General features: G+C 43.6%; 1 protein-coding gene across 3 annotated transcripts in view; it reads right to left on the bottom strand.

Moving 5' to 3' along the window:
* Nucleotides 1-22,821, bottom strand: part of Duox (dual oxidase) — a 448,965-nt gene that overhangs the window by 378,020 nt on the left and 48,124 nt on the right. The window lies entirely within an intron of this gene.

The following is a 22,821-nucleotide window of genomic DNA, read 5'->3' as shown; positions in this document are numbered from 1 at the left end:
TTCCATAAATGTGAGAAATACATGGGCATTCCGGTTACTTTTGTGCTTCAATGCATAACAGTGCGTTCTGTTAAAAAAAAGTAAGTGCTACAGCAGTGCATTTCTACAGCCAGTTTGATGGCATGTGTCTCGTTACTGTTGTCATTCTGGAAGTTCGTTCTAAGTGCATACACCTTGTAAAATTACCGTCTACAATTTGAAAAGCTTTATTAGGAACTGAGTTTTTCTTAATCAGCTGACTATGGTGTCTTGATTTCTCATGCAAATAATGTTTGGCACTCTGTATCTAGAATTATGTTAGCTGCAACAGTCCGTGTTTAATAAATTCCATGAAACTTAAAGATAACCACCCTGCATATCAGGTCTCTGTTGAGTGCTGTGGGCTCAAGCAAATTGTGCCATGGTAATAGTACCACTGGCTCCCAAATAGAGAAAGCAAGTGCCTTTTTTGAGTGCTCTTATTAACAGTTATGTCAGTCTGCTTCTACATTTAATTTAGGTATTTATTTTTAAAAATTTATTTCTTTTGAGAAATGTGTTTTACTTGAGGGCCACACAGACTACATCTTCAGTATTCTGTTTTGTTATGGTGTCAAGCTGCAGGAAGTTTGTACTGTGCAATAGTTTTTAAGAAATTTCTGATGTGCTCAAACTACAAATGGTTGTACATTTACACAGATGTTTGTTTACAAATAAACAGTTCACCTAGAAAAATGGTTTTTGTCTGCATCAGTTCAGCACTCTTAATATTGTGGAGGTCCATCCACTCTGACAATTGAAAAAAGTGGCATAACAGTACTGCTAGCAGTTTTACAATATGGTTTATTACAGGCGATCTGGGAGCATGCTTTTGAGCCCAGGGTGGCAGAGGCCTGCGATACAAAACCCCTGTATTTAAATTTTATCCCTGCCCTCTCACAGCAAACATACCAACGTGACATCAAAGGTAATTAATGCAACATAGCTCAGCAGTATTTTAAGGAAAGTGCAGGTTTAAACTGCTAAATACCCAGTGGGGCATAAAGGGCTTTCAACATAATTTGTGTTGATGTTCAACAGATCTGCAACAATTCTTCCATGGGCTTTCAATATTAATGAACAACACATTTCAACAACACGTCAATGGGCTTTCAATTTTGAGACAACACATCTTCAACAATGCTTCAATGGGCTTTCAACATTGACAAACAACACATTTCAACAATACGTCAATGGGCTTTCAAGTTTGAGCTTCAACAATGCTTCAATGGGCTTTCAACATTGACAAACGACACATTTCAACAATACGTCAATTAGCTTTCAATATTGACAGGCAACACATCTTCAACAATGCTTCAATGGGCTTTCAACATTGAAATACACCATAGTTTCAACGATATGCCTACAATCTTTCAAATTGAGAGGCCACAATGATGTTTCGACAGAATGTCGCGGGCCAATTATCAACACTTGTCAACAATTTCCTCAATGCTGTTTCAACAATTCCCCAATGATCTTTCAAGGTCATTTGTTGACGTTGAACAATGATATCTCAATAACCTTTCAACAATTTTTTTTGTAAGGGTGGACTCACTATCGAGATGATTAAACTTATCTTTGAAGTCGCTCCTACCCGGCTGTTAGATGCCGTAAATTACTCAATACAATGTGCATGGATGCCTCCTGTATGTAGAACAGCGAAAGTGATTCCTCTTCTGAACGACCAAATCAAAGGGTATGTTCTAGACAATATACGGCCTATTTCTCTAACATCAAAATTTTCTAAAACTAATATAAATATTATTACACGCACGTATAGTTAAGCTTGTGACCACAAGATAATTATTGAGTCCCTGCTAAATAGGTTTCAGACCAGGGATGTCAATTTGGTGCGCACATGTCGACCTAGAAAGCCGAATTCAGTTGGCTCGTTACCAAAAAACAATATGCAGCTCTAGTTACATCAGACATTTCAAAAGCATACGGTAGTGTGGAATACCCTATATTAATATAGAGGATGCAGGATATTCGATTACTTTGACTACTTCGTGATGTTGACGGCTGAGTTCTTGCAGGGCATAGAGTCCTACTGTGCACAAAGGGGAATTTCATAGGAAGAAAATTCAGGCAAATGCGCGGGGTTCCTCAAGGCGCTCTTTTGTCCCCGCTGTTGTTGAACATCCTACTCATTTCCGTTCCTTATCAGAATGTAAGCGCGTACGTTTACACCGATTATATAGCGCAATGTAAATGGTAATGTAAATCAGAGTGGCGTTCTTGTCTTTCCCCTACAAGACCCAATTAACACATCCCTTTCATACCGCCATTATACTATCCAAGTGGAAAAAGTAAAGTTCCTTGGACCTATTTATGGTGGAAATCTTCATTGGCGTCATCACATTGAACATATAACTTCAAAAGCTTCTCGTGCAATGGGGATATTAAGAAGGATAAGCAATAATGAATGGGGCATGCGCAGAGACACACTCATAATGATTTACCGCATATATATCAGACCTATACTAGAGTTCCGCAGCTTGTTATTCTCTGGCGCTGCCGCTTACAAGCTACGTCCATTAGTTTTGCTGGAACGGGAAGCGCATCGCTTATGCTTAGCGCTACCAAAGTTTGTAGCCAACGTTGTGCTCTACAAGGAATCACGACTACCTTCCCTTGGAATGAGATTTAAAATATTCACCTTTCAAACATTCATAAGGCTCTATGAATCCCCACTTAGAAGGTCCCAGTCCATCTTCATCAAACAACGAGCCCAATATTGTGGAGTCTAATGGCCACGGTTTCATGCACCACAAGTCACATCACAATCGTTATTGAATCCGTTAGATGTAAATATAAATGATGTAATCACGGAAAATAGCATCTCAAGTTCACTAGTGATTACTTATGATGACTTATACCCACATAATGCAAAGCAGCTTCCCTCGCATATTCTTAACGGGTCACTCCAGGATCACTTGAATCAGCTCCACTCTAACGTAATTATGGCAATGGATGCATCGCAAATTGGGGAAAAGGCAGGAGTTCGAATTTTTTTATCATGATTGGACTGGTCTTTTTCTATTCGGCTGCCCGTCTTCACTCCAATATATCTAACGGAATTCCTAGCTGTTGTCCTAGCTTTACGAAAGCTACAGTCTTCCAGGACATCCGCGGTAGTAATCACATCACAGATTCTTTGTCGGCTAGGCTAGGTTTAACATACCTTAAAGAAGATCGACATTGTTTGCGCATTTCAACTAAAAAGCCTGCGTCAATTTGAACTTGATGAATTTTAACTTCTGAACCATGTTTCTTTCGATATTCTGTGGGAGAAAAATATATTCATACTAGCGCAGTCATTGCGGCAGCCACGTCGTTGACGGGTTGTTTCTTCTAAGGGGGAGGTGCACGCAGAAAGGCTGATTAGTGCGTCGTATGAGAAATCCTCACTTTCTCAAGGGAAACCTTTCGGGCACACACTCTGGGCTCCCACAGACGCCGCTTTCCGGAGAAAGCACGCTACCTTGGGCCCGCTCGGACTGTCGGCACCTGTGACCCCGTTTTTCTCGTTTCCAGGACACGCGCCGCCCTCCCTTCTAGTCAGTGCGCGCACTAGGCACGCGACATTGCACAAGGAGGAACAAATACTACACCCCCCCCCCACCCCTGCAGGTCCAGAACGCAACAGGTACGAAAACGTGCTTAATCTTCGCGATCGCGAAGGAGTGCCTACTTGAACTGCTTCTATATTACGTACTATACGGATAAAGTAAATCCAAAGAGACGGCGCTTTATGACGCTGCACATCTCTCACATTCGTTGTTGCTGAGAAAACGAACGCGTCTTAAATATGGAGATTATTTCGTAGGTGTTCAGCAGTGACCAGCGGCTTGCACATAGTGCTTTTATATTCGTTGCATCGATGCAGCGCTCGCCTATTCGAGTTGTTTTCTTTGTCCCGGTGACCAACTTAACTCCTATATTGCTATTTGTTGCGACGTTAGCGAAAGCTCCAAAAGTTTTAAAGTTTCTGCGCAATCCGTGCAGCCTACTGCGCCATTCCAAATAACATTCGGGTGAAAACACTGATATGCCCGGCTCAGTCTCACCTGCGAATTTACCACAGCACGGGGCCTCATTCCCAACACCCACTTCAAAAGCTTGCCCTCCGGCATAATGTAGCGCAAAGGCACAGTTACAAAGAATTCACACGTCAAATTACTAATTAGCGCAACAAGTAATCTTCCAATCAATATAGTGAATCCAGTTCCATCCAATCAATCCAGTTCCAGTCAATCACCTTCCGGCGATTGAGGGCTGAGGACAAGTATACATAAGCTCATGTGGCACTTCTAATAGATTGCCCGATACATGTTGCCACCTCGGTACCATCTAGGCTTTTCACAATGACCAGTCCTTGTCCATGGAAAGCATCAGCGTCGCTTGTGGCGGACATTAGCATATAGACCAATTGTCAAGTGAATGGCCTACGAAATAATATTCCTGCGTGAACGGAAGCACGTACGTATGCCACCCCGCTGCAAATGAGAAGGTGCACTATCAAAACAAAGCCTACCAATGAGGGTCCCATGGCAACACACAATAAGCATTGGAAGTGCGCACAGTGCTACACGAGTGCCACAGGGAGTATGGTCCACGCTTTGGACTTGAAATTGATCAACCGAGTCATAGCCATCTGTCTGGAGTAGGCACTGAAAAAGTCACGTGAGTACCAGATCGAGTACAGGTCTCTGTGTTGCGCAGGCGGCTTGCTGCAGCCGGAGCAAAAGCGGCCACAAAGCCCCGCGACAAAACCGGGCAGGGCCCTGAGATTACCGTAGGCCACCACCGCAGGTCGTTTCACCTCTTCGTTGCTGCCATCTGTCATTGTTCGCCGTGGGACTCAGGCGCAACTAGCCGGCGCCAGCAGAGCAAGTGGTGTTCGATAAACGTCTCCTCGGACAATGCGTGTTTCTAGGGCAGTCGTGTTTACCATTGTTACCACGCACTGTAGAGGTGGGCGCGGCCGTATGTCAACCTTTCGTCCAATACACATCAAGTGAGCTAAACGATATGACTAAGCCACGAACCCGTAGACTTTCATTAAGAGAAACGCAGAGACTGGTCTAAATATACACCCTTCTGTCTATCGCTGCAGTAGAATAAAAATGTCCTAGATTGTCAAGGAACCCTACATTATTTATACGCCGGTTTAACTTACAACTTATAACTTCATTCAATCGCCCACATTCCTTCATGTTTTGCGCTCATCCTTGCCGTTTACTTAGTTCATTACATCTCAGCAAATATTTACTAACGAAAGAAATTCCTTGTTTAGCGTTTTACGCATTCATTTCTCTTCTAAATTCATGCGTCTTTCTTTGCTTCGGGTTTTTGAATATCTACAAGTTGTCATCAGATATTTTCTTTCAGCAATGATCCACATGATTTGCAACAAATTTATTTATTATAATTTGTATAGAACGTGCTAGTTTAGCGGATGAATAATTGATTTGTTCTGATGACAAAATATTCTCTTGAAGTACAAGACGAAGACATTTGAGTTGTGATTCGCGCGCAAAGTGGTTCATTTAATGTTTCATGCAGAAATCATCGTGAATGGTGTTACTTCTTGGTCTGGCCGGTGGATACCGCGTTTTGTTAACATTTATTTGCAAATGATGTGCTTTTAGCCACACTGCGAGTTCATATATGTATGTGTGTGTGTGTATATATATATATATATATATATATATATATATATATATATATATACTGTAAAGGGGGCTTTATTCGGCTCGTAGAGAAACAGCGACAAACTCAGCACCAGCAGGTAGGGCGCAGCCAGCGAACGAACTGGGTACTTGCCACGCGATGGCAACGGGGCTTTTCAGCCTGCCGATCTTCGTCGTCTCAAACTATATATATATATATATATATATATATATATATATATATATATATATATATATATATATATTATGTAATTTTAGCTCTGCCCCTTCATCCCTGAAGCTAACTCTCTACAAAACTTCAGTTCGCTCCAAATTGGAGTTTGCTTCAGCCATTCGGGATCCGACTCAGTCTTCATTAGTTTCTACTCTTGAAAGTATTCAAAACCGCGGTGCGCGCTTTGTCTTATCTAATTATTCTCGCTATGCAAGTATCCCTTCAATGAAACGAACTCTTAACTAATCTTTCGTCACGCCGCGAATATTCCCGTCTCTCCCTTTTTCGCAAAGTTTTTCACTTGAACCCCCTTTTAAAAGAAACCATTCTTGCCCCTCAGTCTTATATTTCGGCCCGCATTGACCACAGCCTTAAAATAGGGGTGCCATTGTGCCGTACGAACCGCTACAGTGACTCACTCATCCCTAGGACAAGCACGGACTGGAATCGCCTGCCCGCATCAATCGCACTCATCACCGACTCTACCAACTTCAATACCGCTGTTCAGAATGCCTTTTATTATTATTATTTTTGTTAATACTTTTTGTTTGTATTTTTACTTCATTACTTCTTTTGACTCCACTCCTTTCTGTAACGCCTTCGGGCCTTGAAAGTACGTGAGATAAATAAATATAGCCATGCATTTGCTACATCACGTAATCCTTGACAATCTTGTCCAGCAAAATATACACTCGTGTCATCAACATAAATTACAGTGCCCTTAGTAACTTGTATGTTAAATATGTTGTTGATGTAGAGTAATGTATATCTTCTCATACCAAATATAAACAACAGGGATGCGTTGTGGACTACACCGTTCAAATATATGGCGTTACGATTCGTACTAACCATTCGTGGTGCTGTGAAATATCTGCCATTTCTTCCAAAACGTATAAATTACTGATTACTATTTATAACTCGCCAGTTAACGTTTGTTAATTCACCTAGTTAACTTTCGAGGGTCCGTAAGAAGAATACGCCTAGCTGGTTCGGTTTCCTTTTCAAGATTGTATAATGGAGATGATCGAATCAATTCAAAACAGAGCTGCACATTTCATTACAAGCAACTACAGACGTGATTGCAGTGTTGTACGAATTACACGTGATTTTATGTTAGAGCCATTGGATTCCCACCACGACATAGTGGTGGGAATGTCTTGTTTGTCTGATAACTACGTTCACAGCGCGTAATCACGCCCTCTTGGTTTACACTAACTGGAACACACGTCATCACGCTTGCGTAAGCAGCACAGCTTCGTGCCTATGTTTCGCAGGGCACGCAGCTCATCGTCGTGGAATGCTCTTCCCGATGCGATTGCTGACGTGTTATGTTGCGCGAGCATTTCCTGTCACACGACGCTGCATCGGCCGGCTTTTCAATAATCGATGATTATTCTGTGAACGTTGTTTCTCCTTTTTTTTCAGTTTCGCAGTTATTTTTGCCACTGCTGTATTTATGTCATTGGTAAAGTTGTACAGTTTGCACTTTCTTTTGTATCCTTACTTCTCTGTCCACTCCACTTGCAGATCACCCTAACCAGTGCGTGCAAGATATGCTTAGCAAATAATATATGCAGTTTCGCCTCAGCAGGCAGGTATTGAAGGCTTATAAAGGGACTTAAAGACAAGACAACGCTTTTATAACAGTAAACAAGTAACATAAGTGCCGAAGAAATGAGCCACGCGCGACCACCCACAAGAGCTACCAATGTACTTTGTGTACTTCATCTTTAGATTACGCCTCCAGCCAGACTACCACTCGCATAAAGAAAGAGGGCTAAAAACCCACAGGACGTAGAAAATGGAACACACCACACCCGCTCACTCACAGCTGATATTTGTTGCACGTACGGAAAAATACATATATAGAAAGTAGACGAATCGCGCATGTCAAGACGAGGTACGAAAAACAGCGTACATCTAATGCACGTGTGAGCATCAATTATTAAAACTGAATTATCTATCGTGTAGTAATAAGGATGATTGACTTACCCACAGTGCGGTGTTCTTGGTGATATGATAGATTTCCAAGATTTCTCGGTTGGTTTCGTTAGGGCGACGGAACAAAATGACCGTGTTTTCAAAGATGGGTTTACAAGGACACTATTTGCAATGTAAGGCAAGAGGATGGCGCGGCGTTTAATGAATTTCATTGCTCTCTGAGGCACACGATGACACATCTCTCTGTTTCGCCAATGTACGTATGACCATAGCTCAGGTGAATTTTGTATACTCCTCTTGAGACACAATCGACAAAGCGATTAGCATGTTTGGGGCTGCACCTCCTATCACCAAATGACATGTCTTGTGACCTTCTGTGCACAATGAAGCGAATGCGACTAAGCCTGTGTAGTGCAGAAAACACCACCCAAACAACATAACGCTTTGTCACATTGTTTAGACCGTGTGAAATGTTAGGTACGTAGGGAATAACTGTCAATTTTTTGTTACTTTGAACGGACCTTCCCCTAACCAAACCACATGAGGAATCTCGAAAGCCTATCGTGTAGGCAAGAAAGCCGCACTGTGTGTAAGGCAACCCTCCTTATTATTTCATGACAAAAAATTCAATTTTATGAATCCATGTCCCCACGTGTCTTAGATGTATGCTCTTTTTACTGCGGAGCTTTGTACCTTTATGGTCCAAGGAAATTTCGCGTCGTTGGCGTGGTAAGCAAAAAGCTCCCCGCACGTGGGCTGATCCCGGAGATAGCGCAATAGCGGCCCAACCCATGGCGGAGGTGAAGAAGGCGTTAAGCACTCCCCATACGTGGGCCGATCCCGATGGTAATGCAATACCAGCCCGACCCGTGGCGGAGGTGAAGCAGGCGTTAAGCACTCGTCATAAGTGCGCTGATTCCGAACATAGTGCAATGGCGGGCCGACCCACGGTGGATGTGAAGCAGGCGTTAAGCACTCCCTATGCATTGGCCGCTCCCGAAGATTGTGGAATGCAGGGCCGACCCGCGGTGCAGGTGAAGCAGGCGTTAAGCACTCGTCATAAGTGCGCTGATTCCGAAGATAGTGCAATGGCGGGCCGACCCACGCTGGATGTGAAGCAGGCGTTAAGCACTCCCTATGCATTGGCCGCTCCCGAAGATTGTGGAATGCAGGGCCGACCCGCGGTGCAGGTGAAGCAGGCGTTAAGCACTCCCCATACGAGGGCCGATGATTGTGCAATGCAGGGCCGATCTGTGGCGGAAGTGCAGTTCGCCATTAAGGGGACATAGCTTCGCTGGTCATCCCTCTTCACAGAGTGGAAGGGCACTGACCTCGTCTTGACGTGCGCGATGCACATCGATTTCCTATATATGTATTTTTTCAATACGTGCATGAAACACAAGCTGTAAGTGAGTGCCTTTGGTGTTTGTTTCTTTTTCTACGTCCTGTGTGCTTCTCGCGCTCTAAGTTTTTATAATAATGCATTACCAACAAGTCCACCTATCCATCCCTTCACTATTCTCATGCTGTATCATGCAAAGCAATGGTCAAGCGATGAAAAGAAACAAAAGTAAGCGATTACATAAAGCGAATGTTATTGCGCGATCCGTTTGAAGATTATAGACATGGATGATGAAACACAATGAAGGCTCGTGATTGAGCCGGCGAAGCGCCGGTTCGCGAGGAGTGACTCATTCTTCGAGGCTGCGCTGCCCCGAGGTGCGTACGCTTGTTCGGCGTGCAGCACTTGACGCACTCTCGCGAGAGCATGGTACGTATACGCACGCGAGGGGGAGGAGCGATACACGCGGGCGCTGCTTGTGTTTACCATCGTTTCTCTTACGAGTCGTCACGCGGGAAATTCCGAGCGCCGTTCCGTGACACGTACATCCCTCTGTTAGCGATAACAAGTCCACTGGATGCTATTAGCGAGGCGGGCCAGTTGTCTTGCAAGGCAGAGAGCTCCGCCGCCGATCACAGAGTTCGGCCTTCAATCAAACGCCTCGGCATCCCACGCACGATGCTGCGCACTTCGCCGGCAGCAAGCGGCTCACACAAGAAGGGCCCTGCCGCTGCTGGTACCGTCACCGGCAATCCAAGGCGCCACCCGATAGCACAACCATTGAAGCACCGCGAATCAAAAGCAGAATATTGGGCGAATCGGGAGCTGAATTGAAAAAAAAAAAGAAAAATCATTGTTTCTTAAGGGCCGTCTGCCGTTGTCCGACCACTTCTGCTTATATGTCTGGCACCATGATTGGTTGGCGTCTGCTCTTACGAACAATTTTAGCGTACGTGCTTTATTTGTCACTGTGGGCCCAGAAACCAGCGTCTGAAACCAGGAACTGTGCACATTTATGCTAAATACATCTGCCCCAAAACTCACTGGTACTTGCGTAAATTGCCGATGACGTGTCTATGTATGCGTATCGCGTGGATACTGAGCTGGGCATGTATTAGGATGTCCGAGTCTACATGGGAGTTTAAAAGAATATCGTGGATACCTTCCACAAAACCCTGGCAATTAATCATAATAGAGAAACATTGAACAAATCTGTGGTGGAAAGTGATAAAATACGCATGAAGATTGATGGTAAAAGGTACGAAACACACAGAAGGAGAACGCATTATTTATTCACGTGAACAACATAAGTTCAAATAACGTGCTTGTTGGCAACCACGGCGTTCTTAAGGGGATGCTCGTAAAATTACCCATCATTTGTCGCAAAACGCACCAATTCTCGCGATGGTGTACGGACGTAATTAACGTATGCCCACTAAAACTGGTTTCAAGGGAACCCGTCATAACTTCTGCACGGACACTGTTAATGGATAACCCTTCGACACATGAATTATGGTGGACTGTGAATAGAGATGTCCAAGGTACAAAATTGTATTCCCAGGTCCAGCACACTTCACTCGAAGAAGTTGAACCTGTAAGATCATAATTTGTGCATTTTATACAGTGACTCCACTCGGTGTACAGTAGGTAATGTCATGTTCTTTAAAAAAAAAAAACATCCACACCTACCACATGCGCACTTTACTTATTTCCTGCAGTCTCTGCAGTAAGGAAATAAAGAGACCTCCTTCACAATCGCTGATGGAACGGCGCCGGTGTAAAATTCATGACTGCTGCTCCAGCTCGAGTAAGAAAACCTACAAAAAAGAAAGAGTGGGCACCGCACAGCATTTGTGGAACTTCTGCCTAAAGTTAGCACTCGTCGGGTAGGAAGGAAAAGCTTTGTCGAATGACTTCGCGCAACTGAAGAGATATTGGCACTAGCATATTGCACCGGCTACACTCTCCCAAATAAACAATGTAGGAACGTATGACACGGCACTAATAAATGAAATCGAGAGCATGACGGAAGTCCGTGTGGTCGGGATGATGCATACTTAAAGAGAAGAAGTCCGAGCACAGACTAAAATGGTTTAAAATATATATTTACGTTTCGGCTCAACCATGGGAGCCTTGTTCACTATCAAACGCACGCCAGAGCTTGCGCCCCTTTTTATGTGTGGCTCAAAGCATGAGCAAGGCACTAGGCATACAGGGACGGCGGATTGCTTTCGTTGCGATTGAGGGTGTGCGCCGTGGTTTGGATGGTTAGGAACTCGACATGAAGACGCGAAGAATGACTTCAATCTTTGGCGATCATGCGAAATTTTCCCCAGATAATCGTACGTGACGTGATTGCGCAGTGTTCGGCCAGGGCATTCGACGCAACGTCTCGTTTCTGGGCGTCATTCCTGTGCTGTTTAAGTCTTGTTTTGAAGTCCGCACACGGAATGACGTTCACGACGACTGGGAACTTGTCCTTTTCCAAAGGGTCTTTCACATGCACGAGCTCATGTCTAAGTTTCTGGGAGGACACATGCGCAGCCTGCACGTCATCTGACCGCACAACGCGTGCAAGGGTCTCACTTAGGCCGGGGAGCTATGGTATCGAAGCCAGCTTTTTTTTTTTTTGAGATCCAAGGTTGGTGTGTAATGAGCGAGCCAGTTGGGCGCCGCACTGAGTCAATGAAGTACTCAGCCCAGCAGCCTCCGAACTTCGACGATGTCATGATTGCACTGTCTCTGCACGGGCTCACTGACAACACCAGCGAGAGTTCTCCACTGGGAGCGGAAGCGTGGCCCATTTTTCTCTTCCACGCGCGTCCTACGAAATTCATCGCGCGTAACGCCACACGGCAGCCAACGGAAACTGGTCACGCGTGGCATGGCCTCCGGCAGTGGCCCCTCCCGTGTGCGGTGCGCCACGACGCAAACAGTGGCTGCGGTGGTTCACATGGGCAGTTGTTGGCAATGGGAATATATTCGGCTGTGAGGACACGGTAACAAAATGGACATCAGGGTCTCACGAGACAAAGTGGCGCCGAGACAGTGAGTGGTATACTGCATCGCACAAGTCGCTCGTAGCCCTGTCGAAGGTACAAAGAGTACGCAGGTACACAGGTTTTGCACCTGCGAAACGTAGTTCCGAGCCTAGCTGTCCTAGCTGTCTGAATATTGGTGGGAATTGAGAGTTGTGCATTCTGCGTGGTACATAATGCGCTGCAGCAACACGTGACATGTTAAACCTTTTGGGTATTACGTGAATTACTGTGGCGGTGAGCAGACGACGCGGTGCGCATGAACACATCTTGAGAAGCATTTGGTCTTCCTATTTGCTAAGGAATCCTGCGGCTTCCACAGTGCTGCACTTGTGAGACGGTATCTAAGTTCTTAGTAGGCTTCAAACGAGGAGGAAAGGTTACACTTACCGGTAGCTATATCCGAAGAATCAAACGACATGCCCAAGCAGGAAGAATGCCAGAACAAGCAAAATAATTAAATGTCAAGCTTTCGAACAGTGTGGTAGTAAGCGCATATTACTGTTTTTGCTGGGCCCGAGGCAAGCTCCGATGTTTTTCATGTCAAGATCTCAGCGACAGCTTGGAATTGAGAGATCAGAAGCCTAGGACACGAGATGCATTTTAAAGCAACCTGTCTGAAATGAGATCTTTCAGCAGCGGGACGTAGAGGTAAGTTTTGCGGTATCCATTTCATCAGTAGGTTTGTAGGGTGCACTTTTGGTTGGCTAGAAGGTGCTAAGAACAAATGAGCTACGGCGTGGCTTAGGAGTACAAGAACCTCTATGCTGGGTTAACCAGAGTGTCGAAAATGCTGAAAAGCGATGAAAATCTGTAGACGTGACCGAATAGCGAGTGAAACAAATCTGATTTAATGCACACTGGCCAAATTAAATACATCCATACGATTCCTTTATGAAAGCCGCACTCACCGAGAAACATGGAGATGTATCTTATATGGTGTGCTTTATTTCCATCTATAGTCGGCTAGTTATCTTTTCTCCTAACCTGATAGATTTAGCAAAAACATCGGAATAATTATTTGGTATATCCTACAAAAATATGCAGAACGGTTGAAAATAGCTAACATCCCTTGAATGCTATCAGAAATGTATACTTCAATGCTTAAGAATATCTAGTTTCATGGAGGCGCATCTCATACGCAAGAAGTAAGTGGCAGCTCGCTGGAATGTACGGCTAAGGAAGGCGAATCCGAAAATTTGAAAATTTAGCGGGAGCTCCTCTCTGTGAAAGGAACATTTAGCTTGGGTATTCCTATGCAAACACTGAAAAGATGCCATTTTTCTTGGCCACCACAGCAATAAAGCCGATGAGGTTTGTTGCATTTAAAAACAAAAGTAAAATTTCAGTGAATGCGGCAAGTCGATTTTTTATTTACTCTGTTCTCGAACATTGAAAGGTTTTAAGAAAGCGCGCAATAGCACTTACAACTCCGTAATTCATCAATGAAAAAGGATATCACAATTGTGTAAACTGCACTTACGAATAATATACAGTTAACAAGAATTGATCTGATATACGCCGCTATAAAATGTCAATATGATGTCAGTAGGAGACATGCAAAACTCGTGTAAACATTAGGAGAAAAAATGGAGCTGGGCAAGTCATGTAATGCGCAGGTTAGACAACCGGTGCACCATTACGGTTACAGAATGGGTGCCAAGAGAAGGGAAGCGCAGTCAAAGACGGTAGAGAACTAGGTGGGGTGATGAAATTAGAAAATTCACAGGCGCGAGTTGGAATCGGTTCGCGCCGGACAGGTGTAATTGTAGATCGCAGGTCTTTGTCCTGCAGTGGACAAAAATGGGCTGATAATGATGATGATGGAAACATTGTAACAATTTCACGTAAGTTCTAAACTCACATATGAAATTTTTCCGTTTCGCAGTTACCTTACAGAAAAAGAGATATTTATTTCTGGAGCAAACTGGCGCATTTCTAAAGTTTGTGCTGCTCTTTCTTTCTACACATCCAGATGTTCAGCAATCTTTAATAAATACCTAACCTTGAATAAAAATTCGTTTCCAACGTTTACTAGAATATAACTTTTTCTATGAAGTGCAACAAGCCCATTCAAGTTTGTCCAGGTTTAATTTTAAGTCCAGGTTTATTTTTATTTAAAGAAGCAGCATCGGAATTGGCCTGAGCTGAAGCTTCCTCTGAGGAAGTGAAGCGCTACACCCGTGTGGTGCGGTCACGTATAGTTTCTCAATGACAGTTCGCACTAACTTGTCGGACATCGTTTCGTGACGGGTGCAGAAAACAAATGGACATGCTTATCTTTTCGATTTCACGTCCAAACCAAGGTGGCGCTAAGAGAGCGCAAAGTCATAATTTTAACAGTTTTTCGCTTGTTTCGGTCGTTACACGCAGAATATTTTTCAGAGATCACATAGCCCAGCCTTTTCTGTTGTTTTAGATGCAATGTTTGTTTTGGCTAAAGCAATATCAGAAATCTCTAAATGTAGGTCAGGTGAAGCAAGGATGAGCGAAGTTACCAGGTTTCTAGAGAAGACATAAGCAATGATGGAATCTTTTCAGTATTTCTTTCGCATCATCGAAGACTTCCTGGCGATAACGTCCATGCCTACTGACGAACCGCGATAGGGAAGAAAATCGCAATAGATGTGTTGCATCATTTTGGCTATTTTCCTATTTGGATGTGGGATGCAATCCACATCTAAATAGGATACATAAAGGCATGTAAATAAAGCCACATAAACAAAAGCTGAACGATTAACAGAGTTAGAAATTAGAAGCAGACGAAACAACCTTCTAGTTTTGGTGTTAAGGAGCGAAGCAAAGAATCTGAGGCTGACTTGAAGAAAGCTGTTGTGAATGACTCATTTGGAAAGCAGTTGGGCGTTGAAGTAAAGGCAATAGGAAAAATTCACCGCACCGAAAAAAAAAAACCCAGCAGAATTTCAACCCCTAATAATAAATTTCTTGGACTACAGGGAAAGGGATAGCGTGCTGTAGAATTGCAAAAAAAATCTGAAAGGGAGCTCTGTAAGCATCAGCAATGATTATGCGCATGAAACTGTAGTAACTAGTGCTGCTGCGGACAGGGCAAATGGCAAAAAAGCAACCCTACTCTGTGACAACATTAAGGTAGACGAGCAAGTATACATATGGGACAACTCGAAGTGAGCGCTGCCCATATCAGAATCACCGAGATAAAGGTCATCAAAGCCCACGTTCTGAAACCGGCATAGCGCTAAACCCGCATTCGTCTCGAAATAAGCCACCTGAAGCATAGCTACGCTAGACTCTCTTGAATGCTTGTAGCATTATTAATAGAAGTACTGATACCGAATATATATTACTGTCAGCGTACCTTCTTATACTGTTCATAACCGAAATCTGGTTACGCACCTGGATACCAAGCGATTGGATGACACCGCCAGGGTATAGCGTGTTTAGATGAGACCGAAATGCAAGATGTGTGGGTGTCGCCATTATTGTTAAGGATTGTTGTCGGGCTATAATGATAGAAGGCAATATGTCAGTGTGGTGTAAACTAATTTTTGGGAACATTGCGTACCTTGTTTGAGTAGTGTACAGGCCACCAGCGACTCCACCTGAATTTTTAGAAGGCCTCAACGAATTTCTCTGCACTCATGTAAACAGAAGCACTCCACTAATATTGGCTGGCGACTTGAACTTAGGACACATTAATTGGGAGGCTCGGTCAAGTAACCACACCTAGACAATGAGTGTAAATAAATTATTGGAAATCGCATTTTTAATGAATTAAGGCAAATTGTTAACAAAAACACAAGGGTGACACCCACATGCTGATCAATATTGGTCTTCGTGTTTCTGTCCAGTAATGTCGGAGGTTATGACTTATCAATTCTGGACGGGATATCCGAGCATAAGATGGTTTCAGTAAACATATTATATATATATATATATATATATATATATATATATATATATATATATATATATGTATATGTATGTATGTATACTGCCCTCATCGTGCAATCATTGTGCCGACTTAGGGCGTAAAGAACGAATTTCAGTTAAAGATTCCAAACGAGTAGATAATAAATCGGTTCTGAATTATTTCGCGCAATCATTTGACAAATTTGAAATTGCCTCCCAGTCACGAGTCAGTCGAGGAATTGTGGCAGCGATTGAAAGGCATTATTATAACTTGCGCTGACACATTTGTACCACGTTCTTACAAATAAAACAGAAAAATCCATGGATAACCCGGGACATTGTTCACGTGAAACATAAAATAAGAAGGCTACGCAAACAGCCAAAGAAGTTAAACGAACTATCACATGTGCGGAGCAGCCTTAAAACAGCATTATCAGAATCAAAAAGAAAGTTCTTTAATGACACTTTCTGCAACTTCATTAAAAGTGCGCCATGAAATTGTTCGCGTTTTTGGGAGAACAAAAAGCAAAAATAGAGCAGATAACAATAGAAGGCCACCTCGTGACAGACACGCAACAGATAGCAGATGGCTTTAATTAGGTTATTTAGTCGGTGTTAGACAGAGATACAGGTAATCACGTCAAAGATGACGTAAACTATTCTGCGCTTTTCCTTTGGAGCCTCTTTCGTTTCACCAGAAGGGCGTGTTTCATCATCTTCTAAAATTAAATTCAAAGAAGGCCAGTGGCCCTGACGGGATACTGACGGTATTTCTGAAGCAATATGCCGAGTTGATGTCTTTTTATTCAGAAATTCTTTTTGCACACTCTTTACGTACTCATTCTCTCCACAAGATCGGCGCTGCGCTGCTGTTATTCTGGTGTTCAAAACTGGAAAGCACCTGCTTACAAACAACTATCGCCCTGTATCCCTGACCACTATATGCTGCAAACTCATCGATCACGTAATAGCAAAACACATTATTTGCTGGAAACAAATAAGTTACTTTATGCAAATCCGCATAGTTTTAGACAGGGCCTCTCAACAGTTTCCCAACTAATCGAAACGGTTCACGATTTCTCAGTGGCTTCAGACGAACACAAACATAATGATGTTATGTGCGTTAATTTCAGGAAGGTGTTTGATAAAGTGTCGCATGATAAACTGCTCTTTAAACTCCGCCAAGTAGGTATCAATAATGATATCTTAAAATGGATTGAAGCATATTTAACAGTTTACGCGTTAGTAATTGTGCGTCAGGTTTTCTGGAGGTATCTTCTGGGGTACCAAAGTGGTCGGTGCTAGGCCCATTTTTGTTTTCGCTTTATATTATTGATGTAGTTACAGTTGTTCAGCCGCCAGTGGCGTTGATGCTTTTTGCAGATGACTGCTTACTTTATGCCCCAGTCACCTGTAGAAACGATCAGGTAAAACCTAACCAGTGTCTCGAAGGTCTTCATACTTGGTGTCTGAAATGGGTAATGGAAATTACGCCAAAACCAGCTTCGCGCAAATTAACCGAAAGAAAAAGGTTGTTTCCTTACAGTATAATATCGAAAATGCTATTTTGACAAATGTGTCTAGTTTCAGATATCTTGGTGTATTGAGTGCTGATTGCTTAAGCTGGCGCAGGCAGATGGAAAATGTGTTCTACGCATCGTACAAAAAGCTGTGCTTTCTTCGAGTAAAGCTACGAAACGCAACCAATGACGCAAAGATAATGGCATACCAAACTTTTATTCGACCTGTTCTAGAATACGCTGCCGTAGTTTGGAGTCCCCATCAAAAAGGTGCAAACGGTAAACTAGAAAGACTTGAAAGACTTGCAGTCCATATATACGTTCTAGATACAAAAAACTGTCTCGGTTACCGAAATGCTAAGTTCATGTAATTTGGAATTATTCGAAATTAGGCGACAGAGCAATAGGATCAAATTATTATTTCAGATTCTCCAGGGTCATCTAAATTGATAAAAAACAGATACATGCCTGCACGTGGTATAGACTTAGCAAGGGAATAAATCGTGGTGCAACTACTCGTCCTTGTGCCACCCGCCCAAACATCTTTCGTTATTCTTTCTTTCCTGATGTGATAAAAAAAATGTAATGGACTACCTGCTCACACTGCTGAATGTACTGATGTAAAAGTGTTTTAAATTTCTCTTGATAGTTTTGTTGCCTGAAATTCGGACAATCTTTTCTAGATGTTCTGCATTCCTGTCAATCATTCTATGCCACTCGTTCGAAGACCTTGATGTTTTTCGATGATGTTTTGTCGAAGTTTTATGATAGGTCAAAGTACCTTCCATCTCAGTTTTGTATCTCGATGTATTCCCTCTCTGTAATGACATGTTTGTTAGCAGCATGTTCAAATAAAAAATAAATAAAGAAGATGGCCTCTAATCGGCTGCTACGTCAGCACGCGCAGTGCAGTCTCTACTTGACAGCAAATTTGCCGCACCAGCGCCAATACTGCGTTTAGTCAATGTGCCAGTGATATTCATTTATTGATACGGCAATCACACTAGAGAATTTAGCAGGATGGGCTACAAAATAAATCTTTTTAAAAAACTTCGAAAATGAAACAATTACAAACAGAAATGGCAGCACAAAATACCAAGCAACAGAACACTGTTCTGACAGCGAAGAAAAATATTACATTAGCTGAGGAATAAGAGCTTCCGCACTACATAGACGGCTTCACCCGTTAACAACTTTCGGAAAGAATAAAAACTGGAAACAATTGACACGTGTGACGAAAGTGAGTTACTCTCAAATCACGTCTTTGTCGGGCGGCGCATCTCCGGGGCTGGCCCGCATTTTGCCGTACGTGAAGGACGGTTTTCTCGTTGAGTAAGCGTAGGAATGCTTGCGCATATAATACTCATTTAAAGTGCCCACTGAAAACCCTTGCTTGTGGCAAATGCCTTCAACACTCTCCATAGAACTGCACTTCATGGGACGCAAACATTTTACACGGCGTTTCACGCAACTTGAGCCAAGGACATTAAGAAGCGGTTAGTCGCAGCTGAATAAGACCAACGGCATGCGGGTTGTCATCGTAGAGCGCTCCTTAGAGCATTTTTTTAATAATCCGCTTGATTATTTAATTAACTGAGATGAATTATGCAAACTTTCTAATGTTCGCTTTAGGACCAAGTGCATTTCGTTGTGTTGTTGAGAGTATTTAGAAACGATCCATCAATTTTTTTTCGGCAACCTACTGGCTGCGTGGTGTTTTCTCCGGCATTTAAAGAAAGCCTGCCAAATACGAAACAAATGCACATGACTGCACTCACACGCTGTCGCTCTCAACCGCGCTTCGTGCGACAGATCCATGCGCTCGGACCGTGGCGAAATGAGGGGCCGCCGGCATCGGCTTCACAGAGCGTCTGTGCTGCGGAAAGAAAGCGCCGTCGTTCCTGATAAGCGATAGGCTCAACGCACGGTGGAAAGCGCTGCAATACGATAGCGCACGAGCGCAGTCACGTGGTTTTTTTTAATTTCGCACGCTTTCTTTAAACGCCGAAAACAATCGCCACGCAGCATGCCCGTTGCCACGAGAAAATCAATCAGTCCTTTCTGAAGCCCCTCAACAACGCAAAGGAACGCGTTTGGGCCTAAAGTAATAATTCAGTGTTTTGAATAACTCATCTTGGTAACTAATTAAGCGGAATATTAAAAAAAAATATCAGAAGCGCCACATGACGCCAAACCATATGCCGTTGGTTTGATTCAGCTGCGGATAACCGCTTCTTTTTTTTTAATCCCTGGTTCAAAAACCTGAAGCACCCTGTATACACATAGCATGGGTAAACTGCAGAAAATGTGTCAGCGTCGTTAAATCTACTCAATAATATTCTGGACGATTGTTCGTTCGAATAAGCGCACACAAGCATTCCTGCGAGGTCACTGCCAAAGCTGCCTTCCCGTAAATGCTGTTGCCGAAAGGCACATTTGTCGGGCAATTAAACTATGAAACGTAAATAATGATTTTCTTTCTTTCTTTTCCGCGCAGAAATTTTCTTTCCGCACCTTGCAACAGCGAAAACAAAGACAGTAAGCAACAACTGTAGGATATTTCATGCACGCTAGTCGCAGCCAACGTGTTTTCTGTCCAAACAAAGGCTCTGCGCGGAGCCGTTTCGCATGCGCTCCCTCCTCGAGGGCGACCAGCCGAACCCATCGCCGCAACTGGCGCCTCAGCGATGCAGCGCGTCAGCACCACCAGCCGTGTGCGCGACGGCGGTGTATCGGGCCCAATCACTAGGCCGCCGGCAGAGCCCATGGGCGGGCAGCGTTACGTCAGGGCCGGCCGTCAAGCGTCGGCCTTGGGTAGCCGCCGCGACGCCCCGCGGCTGCTGTTGCTAGCTGATCCCAGAGGGAGCCTGTCTCGCGGCACGGGGCCAAGGTGACTGCGTCACACGGCCTCCGCGTGGTGAGCGTGGCATTCGCTGAGGCACACGAAGCCAAGTCACTTTCATCCGCTGTATACGTCAAGCCCTAAATCAATAGAATGCTTGTGCGATGTCAAAAGCAGGCCTTAAAAGATGGACCCACGCAAGAACACGGCACCAACGCCACCATTAAGCAAGGATAAGATAGCGAGAGAAAATACAACGCGCCGTAGCAATACCAAAGGTGCGAATGAACACTTACCACCTTTTACCATCATCCGTATTGCTAGCCTACTCAACCACGATACCCGTCAACCTCAATTACGTGTTGATACTCTAAAAGAACAAAATATTAGCGAAAGCAGGCACTGAACGGCAGGCGCTCTTGTGCTACACAAACGGTACTAAGCAGTGTATTTCTAGAAACCAACGTCAGATATTCATACGAAATTGCACAAACGACTAATAAAAGCACAACCTGATTACAAGAAACGCTAACGAGGACTCAAGAAACTCGCATTGTGTTTTCGCCCCAACGCTTTACTACCTAAGCACTGTCGAAGCCCATGGAGGTGCCTCACTGCATTACCGATGAAGCACTTTTTTTTTGATGAATCGGCTACAGCACGGTGCGACCTTTGTAAGAAGCCGCTTCCCTACGACCGGAATTCTATAGTGCCTAGAATATACTGGCTAGTGTACCGTCCACGGCCTCCCGGGTGGCACCAAATGCAATGAATGCCGGCGGCTGCCGCTAGGGGCGCTGCAGTGCAGGTGGGTGCCGCGGCACCATCCGGTCTTCGTAGCCCGCCGTGTTTCCGCAGCATCGGCAAGCGGGCTGCTGCGCTTTTTGTTTTTATTAAGCTGTAGCAGCAGCACAGTTCAAATGTGGGCAGATGATTTATAAATCAGGGTTTGTTTCGATTACAACAGGCTTTTCTAGCGCTTGTCGCTTGCATGAAAAGCGTGTGCTCAGCTGGGCTTCGAGGTGGGAACCTGATGTGTTTCTATGCTGGCAAACGTAATTTTCAAGGCAAATGCCTTGATCTCCATTTTCCAAGGCCATGTTGCGAGGTACAGAACATACCACACGATCCAAGAAAGGCCAGAAACGAACCAAAGCATGTCCAGCCGTGTATAAGAGATGCTAAATGATTAGCAAATTTAATTATTGATAATAGTGATTGGATTAAGAGGGATTAGGCTGAATTACAGGGATTAAGCTGTATTAATTAAGGAGGATTAGGGTGGATGAAGGAGGATTAGGGTGAGAGTAGGCTTTACAAAGCGATCGCCTTCGTACATGTCAATTCGGCGATGGCTAAGGACACTTGTTTTTTTTATTCTAGCGATGACGGCAGCGTAATTTTTAAGGGTAAGTTTTAGGTTACATTTTTCATTCTAACAAAGTAAAGCAATTCTAAGGTTACGTTACTTTTCTATTGATGTTATAATAATGCATAACCATTCAAAACCGCTGCAACCGATCATCTTTTGAAATGGCTTGAATTGGTCTGTTCTTTCTTTTTATTTTATTTGCTGGTATTTCTGCCTGTTATTGTTGTCCTCATAGGTTTGAATGTTTTTTTTAATGTTTGTAAACCATGTACCCATCTTCTCATAATTCCCATTGGACCATGAGGATAGGATAATCAGCAAAAAAAAAAAGAAATGCCTGTAAAATTGACTGCGCGTGGTGTTCCGTGTACTATACATTTTTTATTATCTTGTAAATACGTGCAGATTTATTTTTATGTCCGATATACGTGAACAACAATAGGAAACAGATCTTTCATTTAACCGTAACAAAGATTTTATTCATGCGTAAGAACAGTCAAACGGAGGCATATAAGACAGCCCTAGATGAGATATTGCACACATACATGAAGATAATAGATCGCGCAGTGACGTAGTTTAAGGAGCTTCTGCCGTTGCCTTTGCGCTTCCCTCTCTTTGTTGATGCCTTTTACAAAAAAACCAAAACCTCAAGAAAATAAAGAACTTTGCAAGTGCTGTCAAAGCTGGTTTTTCACGCTCTGGTCACCCTAGTTGGGAAAAGGCCAGCTGTCTGCAGCTGACCTGAAAAATCAGCTAGACTCGCTACTGGTAACTTGTTTCTGCTGAAGAACACAGTAAAAGCATCTTCCACGGCCTTCACAGCGGTTGACAACGTCTGGCTAAGATAGACAAGCAAGGCCTCCATTGTCAAAATGGGAAGTACAATAATGAAGCAGCGTCGTTACTAGCTTCAGCTTTACTTACGCAAAGGAAGCCTGCGCGATGTG

Source organism: Dermacentor albipictus, chromosome 1 (genome assembly GCF_038994185.2).
Source record: "Dermacentor albipictus isolate Rhodes 1998 colony chromosome 1, USDA_Dalb.pri_finalv2, whole genome shotgun sequence".
NCBI lineage: Eukaryota > Metazoa > Arthropoda > Arachnida > Ixodida > Ixodidae > Dermacentor > Dermacentor albipictus.
This window is presented reverse-complemented; position numbering and strand designations above follow the sequence as displayed.